We start from the raw sequence: 8,464 nt of genomic DNA on the forward strand, positions 1-8,464 counted from the left end.
ATTAGACCCTTAATTCCAGATATTTATTGAATCCAAATTCCACCATCTGCCATGGCGGGATTCGAATCCGGGACGCCAGAACATTATCTGGGTCTCTGGATTAACAGTCCGGTGATTAATACCACTAGGCCATCGTCTCCCATTTACCTGCATTTGTCCCATATCCCTTTAAATCTTTCCCAATCATGTACCTGTCCAAATGTCTTTTAAATGTTCTAACTGTACCTGCGTCTACCACTTCATCTGGTAGTTCATTCCACACACAAAACCCCCTCTGTGTGAAAACAATTGCACCTCAGGTCCCTTTTCACTCTTTCTCTTCTCACCCTAAGAATATGTCCTGTGGTTTTGAAATCCCCCACCCTAGGGAGAAGACCTTTGCTATTCACCTTATCTATGTCTCTTATGATTTTATAAATCTCTATTAGGTCACCCCTCAACCTCCTCCACTCCAGTGAAAAAAGTCCCAGCTTATCCAGCCTCTCCTTATCACTCAAACCCTCCAGTCCCAGCAACATCCTTGTGAAGCTTTTCTGCACCTTCTTCAATTTAATGTGCTCTCTGAGTTTGCTGCTAAATGGCTTGGTCTTAATTTTAAAATGAGTTAGTTGCCCTTTGCTGACCCCTAAAAATAATTCACCATCTTTCTTCTAATAGTGACCAGAATTACACACAGCATTTCACTGCCTTATATTTAATTGATTTTTGGCTGAAATTCTTTAAAAAACCACTTTAAAATAATATTGCATGATTTTGAAATGTTTTTAATTTGAAGTAGTACACTATCATTAAACGTAAGCCCCATCTCACCTGGATGTGAAGCATCCCTCTGCACTATTCAAGAGAGTTGGGGGGGTGAATCTCCTGTGTCCTGACCCATACTTAAACCTCAACCAATAAGGTTAACTCAGCTTGTGTGGTCATTCATTGTGGTTTGTTGGAACCAAATAATTTGGCTATTGAGTTCCTTTATTACAGCAGGACCTGCTGCGCTTTACCAGAAATTTCTATTTTTGTCCCAGTTTTGCTTCTGTTTATTGCTAATGCCAGACTCACTGGAGCCCAAATGTAAATTATATCCCGACTACAACCTCAGTTTGGGATAGTAGGAACTGCCGATGCTGGAGTCTGAGATAACAAGGTGTAGAGCTGGATGAAGCAGGCAGCAGGAAAGCTGACATTTCAGGTCTGGACCCAGCTCTACACCTTGTTATTACAACCTCAGTTTATTCTTAAAGCTACAATGTTATTTTGGCACTGTAATACTACTTGACCACACTTTAACAATATCTTACAAATTAAGACTTCATCATTAAACTTAGGAGTCAAAGCAACATAAACATGCTGTTTCCCGGGAGAGAGGAAGTAACATTGCTTGGTAACCTGCTGCCTCGTGACAAACGGGCAATTAAGACTTGCCTGCAGAAGGAATGTTCTGAACTAAAGGGGTAAATTGCAGTACAGGCTGTTTTGAACAGCTAACTCTGAATATAACAAGGAACAGGGGAATTGCTTCTGATAAGGCAAGCTACAGGCTTGAGGAACCATTGAACAGTACAACACAGTACAGGCCCAGCGGCCCACAATGTTATGCCGACCTATTATCCTACTCTAAGATCAAAACTACCCTGCATACCCTATGTTTTACTATCATTCATGTGTAATCAATGTTGAGGATGAAAGAATCTTAAGGATCATCAATAATGTCACACCACAAACATGAAAGAGAGAAAATTGTATAAGAATTCAACTCCACAAATCTTCAGCAGAACTGAGAAGAACAACACTGCGCAAGGATTGAACTATGGATATTTCCAGAGACAGGCACTGTTGGTGGAATTGTAGCTAAATTGCACCGTTAATTGGGTAATAGCCAAGTTTAGTTGTGAGACTTAACTTGCTTATTTGAGGGGTCTCAGTTTGGTCGCTACCTGCAATAAAGTTTAAGTCATTGTTTCAATACTTGATTGTGAAATTTCTTAATAGTTGAACTAAAAGTAACTTGTGATTTACATACAACAATACGAATTACCGTTGCTGCTTTAAGACTTCAACTCTAATTTCCCAGTCTATCTTAACAGTGGAGGTTGCACATTTCACAACTACTAGCTGAGTGCTTCTGTTTTTCTCACTTGCAATCAGCTTTAGCCTTAATGCTAGATTCTAATACTGATCTGGAGTTCATATAACATGTAAGCCTCTGGAAACACCTTGTCAACTGGTATTTTCCTGACAAGCACTAATTTCCTAGCAAGTGCTCTACTACTAACCTTCTAACTTTCACAGCAAGAGACAAAGATCCTTAGACAGCACCTTCCAAACCCATGACCACTTCCATCTGGAAGGACAAGGGCAGCAGATACCTGGGAACATCACCACCTGCAAGTTCCCCTCCAAGCCACTCACCATCCTGACTTGGAAATATATTGCTGTTCCTTCACGGTTAGTGGGTCAAGATCCTGGAACTCCCTATTGACATTGTGGGTCTACCTACAGAACATGGACTGCAGCAGTTGACAAAGGCAGCTCACCACCACCTTCTCAAGGGCAAGTGGGGATGGGCAATAAATGCTAGCCCCTGGGAAGTGTATTTTTATACCTCTTTTGTAGAAAGGTTTTGCAATATTCAGTCCACATCTGAGCATCTGTGTCAGCACAACGAATAATAAAGTATTTCTGATTCTTGACCAATAGAAAGTCTGCTTATGGCTTGTCTGCAACAACCCAACCTTAAGTCAGATCCTGATTTAAAACTTCTGCACTCAGGTCATTTTGTTTAGCCAGTCTCCCAGTTTTGGCTTCTGTTTGCTGCTAGTGCTAGTTTCACTGGCGTCTAAATGAACAATGTATCCCCATCACAGCCTCAGTTTATTCTTAAAGCTACAGTATATTATTTTGGCATTGAAAGATTGAACACCCCAATAATATATACAAATTAAGGCTCTCCATCTTTAAACTTGTGTGCAATACAAATTGATGACATGCCTTATTAATGAGGTGAAATCTGCAATTTTCTTTCCCTCACTGCATATTTTGAAAAACTTTTTAACTTGAAAACCAACAAATCCTTGCAGACCTCTTAACATAATATATTAATATTAATGAAAGAAGGCCCTTTGTGACTATGTCTGAATTAATGTTTAGATCAACATGTTGTGGCATCCCTTTTTTTCATTTGTATAGAATATGCATTTGAGAGGAATATTTTAAATATCAACTTTCAGAACCAGATATATCTGTTTATCTAGGTATTCCATTTTGACAATGTACACTCTAAAAAATTTGGAACCATTAAAAAATAAACAGTTTGGTACAGCAGGGAAGGATGTACATTGAGTTGGTGAGTTAATAATTATGTTATCAAAATTACAGTTCTAGGCCAGGATATTGAATTGATACTAGGAAATTTACTGTTACACTTAATGGATCAGATTAAACAGAATCTGATGTTGCCGTGGCCAGTTGTCACTAAATTTGCTCATAACTCCTGGGTGGTAATCTATCACCAGAATTTTATTTCCAGAGGGACAAATTTAAAAAGCAAGTACTTTGTACAGATCCATTTCTGGATTGCACTCATAGCATAATGAACAGTTCTAGTCTTTGTGCTACAAAATAAGTATGAAGTTACTGAGAGGCACATAAACGACTTATAAAGAGGATACCAGAATTTAGAAGATATATCAGGTTGAACATGATGGAGAAAAGAGAAGGCTGAGGAGAGACGGGCATTTAAAATTATAATAGGGATTCATTAGAGTAGTCTGAGAGAGTCTATCTGCGAGGCAGACAAAAGTAGGGGCCATAAATGTTACTAATAAATGCATTAGGAAAGTCAAGAAAATTTCTACACCTGCAAAGAAAAATAATTCATTTTATAGAGTATTTTGCCCAGCCACTGAGCATCTCAAAGCACTTTTATAACAAATTACATATTTTTGAAGTTTAGTCATCAGTATATGATATGCAGCAGCGAATTTGCACTCCCAGAAACTGCAATGACCAGGTGATCTGTTTTTGCAATGTTGATTGAAGGATACATTTTGGTTGGAACACTGAGCTAACTTGGTTCTTCAAAATTATGGCAAGTGATCATTTACTTCCACTAGAGCAGGCAGAGTGCCTCGGTTTAACATTTCATCCAGAAGGTGCAATCTTCCATAGTGCAGCACTGCCCCAGTACAGCATTGGTGCGGCAGTCTGATTTTATTTGTGCTGAAAGGCTGGTGTGTAACCTAAATTTGGAACCATTGATTCAGATCAAGAGTGATACAAATGAGCTTCAACTCCCAGTAGTGAGTCATTAATGAATCCAAAGGGAAATTCAGGAGTGTGTTAATATCATGACCATGTTCTGACACCATTAGACAGATGAGGAGTAGACACCTTACTGGCACAACCTGTTGAACATTTATTAAATATTTATACTAATGTGCGGAGACATGAAAGGTAAACAAATGTATGCTAGTGATTAAGGGTAACTTGGTTAGTTTGATCCAAAATTGGCCTATTAGCAGGAGACAGGGTGGGGGTGGTAGAGGTAGTGACTATCCAGTGGCATACCACAGTGATCAATGCTGGGTCCCTTATTATTTGTGATATATGAGGATGAAAATGTAGGGAAGGAGGGAGAGGATGATAAATGTGCAGATGCCACAAAGATTATCCAGTTAATTGTCAGCAAGGAAGATGGTCTTAGGTTACAGGAGGATATAGACAGATTGGTCAGATCGGCAGATCAGTGGCAGATGGAATTTGACCCTGATAAATGTGAGGCAATGCACTTTAGAAGAAGGAATAAGATGAGGGAGTACTCCAAGAATGACTAGACGCTAGGAAGCTCAGACGAACAGAGGGATCTTGAGGGTGTTTGTCTACAGATCCCTGAAAGTGGCAGGACATATTAATGGGATCGTTAAGAAGGGATATGGGACACTTAATGTATCAGTTGAGGCATAGAATATAAGAACACGGAGCTTTAAGTTGGAGCTGTACAGAACTTTGATTTGGCCACCGCTGGAGTGCTATGTCAGCACACTATTGGAAGGATGTGTTTGCACTGGAGGGGTGAAGAGGGGATTCACCAGAACAGAGTCATAGAGGCTTACAGCATGGAAACAGACCATGTCCAACCAGTCCACACCAACCATGTTCCCAAACTAAACTAGTCCCACCTGCCTGGGCTTGGCCCATACCCCTCCAAACATTTCTCATTCATGTACCTATCTAAATGTCTTTTAAACATTGTAACTGTACTTGCATCCACCACTTCCTCTGGAAGTTCATTCCACACATGAAGAACTCTCTCTGTAAAAAAGTCACCCCTCATGTCTTTTTTAAATCTTTCTCCTCTCACTTTAAAAATATGCCCCCAAGTCTTGAAATCCCCCACCCTAGGGAAACACACCTGCCTTTCACCTTATCTATATCCCTCATGATTTTATAAACCTCTTTAAGGTTACCCTGTGATTTCCTATGCTCCAGTGAAAAATGTCCCAGTCTATCCAGCCTCTCCTCATAATTCAACCCCTCCATTCCCGGAAACATCCTGGTAAACCTTTTCTGTGCCCTCTGCAGCTTAATAATATCCTTCCTATAACAGGGGGTCCAGAACTGGACACAATATTCCAGAAGACACCCCACCAATGTCCTACACAACCTCAACATCACATCCCAGCTCCTATACTCAAAAGTCTGAGCAATGAAGACAAGCATAGTCAATGCCTTCTTAACTTACATGTGATGCAAACTTCAAAGAATTATATATCTGAACTCCTAGGTCTCTCTGTTGGACAGCACTACACTTTTAATTGTAGAAGTCCTAGCCTTGTTTGTTTTGTTGCCTGGGATGGAGTGCTTTAGATATGACGAAAGGCTGGATAGGCTCATGGTGTTTACTTTCAAGCAGAAAAAATTGAGGGAGGGGACAAGATAGAAGTGTATAAGGGTAAAGGGGCATGGACAGGTGAATGGAAAGCAGTTGTTCCCTTTAGTTGAAGTGTCAGTAACAAGGTGGGGTGGGAGCGTGTGTAATTTTGAGTAAAGGCAGGAGGTTTAGAGGGGACTTTTAGAGGGAGAGACTAATCACCCAGAGGGTGATGGTAATCTGGGAGGTTAATTGAAGGGTGTAATCTCACAACCGTTTGGATGAGCATTTGAAATGTCATAACATTGAAGGCAATGGGACGAGTGTAGATTTCAGGTAGTGTTTGGCGGCCGAGACTGGATGGGTCAAAGGGTCTCCCCTGCACTGTGTGAGTTTCTGGGTCCAATGAGAGGATGGGTGGTGGGAGGAGATTGGATGCTGTTGGTCGGGCGGGAGGAAGTGCGAGCAGATTGTGATTGATGAGAAGGGGGTTGCTGGAGTCTCAGTGAGAAGGGGTGGACAATGAAGGAGGCCAGGCTGTTCGGGCTGCTGGCCTCCGTCTATCCCTCCGTGCGCCCCCTGCAGCAGTTCGTTGCGGAGATCAGCGAAGCGGCAGGAGTCGCGCCGCCGGCTTTGCTGGAAAGCAGCGACAGCGGGCACTACCGGCGCTTCATCTCCCAGCTCATCGTGTGTGTCCCCGGGGAGGCAAAGGCTGTGTGCCGGCCGCTCACCTTTCAGCAGGTACGGGGCTAGACAAACAGCTCCCAGCAACATTAAAGCGCCTGGCACCTTCCAAAGCCGAAGTGCCATTGCTTTATGTACAGGGGCACATTTGGGGAATAACAACAGTCCTGTAACAAGCCAGAGAGACTCGGAACAGCGCAAAACCCCTCAATCCAGGCCATGTTTCTGCGCTAAGGCTTCCTGCAATTTAGCGCCGGATTTACGCAGCGCGCAATTTTAAGGGGTAAGAGGTATTTCGTATGCACCACGTTCACGTTTTCTAAGACCCTCCCCGAAGTAAGTTGAGTCAAAGGGGATTTGGCGCGATTAATGTTGACATTATTTTCCCCTTCCCTATGTCTCTGGGCAGCATGCTGTGAAAACTCACTGTCAGTTTCTAGCTGTACCCCCACCCCCAGGTTAGAGGTGGTCAGGCTGCCCCATCCAACCCAGGCTGAGCAGAAATCTCCGCCAGTTTAAACATTAAGTCAGCAAAAACCTTGCTTTAAAGTCCCCATTACAATCTCCATTCTCTAATCACCAGCTACACTAAAAAGCAGGAAGAGCTGGAGAAACTCTGTCGGCTTGTCTTTCTCTCGGACAGTCGCTGAAGTAGGAACGAAGCCACGAAAGCAAAATACTGCAGGTGCTGGAAATGGGAAACAGAAATTGCTGGAGAAACCCAGCCAGTCTGGTAGCAGCTGTGGAGAGAGAGAGGAAGAACAGTTAATGTCGCAAGTCCAGTTTGACTCTTTGGAGTTCAGTCCACAGTAGTGTTTGACAAGGGTCCTCCTGCACTCGAGACATTAACCCTGTTTCTCTCTTTGCAGATGCTACCAGATCTGTTGAGTTTCTTTCTGTTTCTGTAGCTTTACTCCTATCACAGCAACTGTGTGAGGCTGTTGCAACCTTGGGTCTGTATTTGACCCCAGGATGAGCTTTCAGTATTTTTTCATATTCATTCATAGGATATGGTGTCGCTGGCTAGGCAGCATTTATTGCCCACGTTGCTGTGGGTCTCGAGTCACATATAGGCCAAACCAGGTAAGGATGGCAGTTTCATTCCCTAAAGGGCATTAGTGAACCAGATGGGTTTTTTCCAACAATCGGCAATGGATTCATGATCATCATTAGATTCTTAATTCCAGATATTCATTGAATTCAAATTCCACCATGTGCCATGGCAGGATTTGAACCCAGGTTCTCCAGAACATTGTCTGGGTCTTGGGATTAATAGTCCAGCGATAATACTACTATGCCATTGCCTCCCCCCAATCCAGACATCAGTAAAGCTGGTATTTCCACTTTGCCCATCCCTGCATCTGTCTCAGCTCCTCTTGCTTCCTCTTATCCATGCCATTGTTACACATCCTCCTGATGATTCCAGTGCACTCCTGCTTCATCTCCCACATCACCTTCAGTGAACTTCAGGTGGTCCAAACCTCCGCTGTATGAACTAACATATACTAAGTACCAGTCACACACCACCTCTAAGCTAGGTGACCTAAATTTGTTTTTGATTAAACAATGCAAGCCTTCTGCAGGATGATTGACCAGGTGATGGTGGGGAGGTGATGGCCTGGTGGTATTATTACTGCACTGTTAATCCAGAGACTCAGCTAATGTTCTGGGGACCTGGGTTTGAATCCTGCCACGACAGATGGTGGAACTTGAATTCGATTTTTAAAAAAAAAAGGAATTAAGAGTCTAATGATGACCACGAAGCCATTGTCAATTGTAGGGAAAAATCCATCTGGTTCACTAACAACCTTTAGGGAAGGAAACTTGTCCTTACCTACATGTAACTCCTAGCTGCCCTCTGGACAATTGAGAATGGACAACAAATGCTGGTTTAGCCAGCAACACCCTCATCCT

This window comes from Rhincodon typus, chromosome 2, assembly GCF_021869965.1.
Source record: "Rhincodon typus isolate 14 chromosome 2, sRhiTyp1.1, whole genome shotgun sequence".
NCBI lineage: Eukaryota > Metazoa > Chordata > Chondrichthyes > Orectolobiformes > Rhincodontidae > Rhincodon > Rhincodon typus.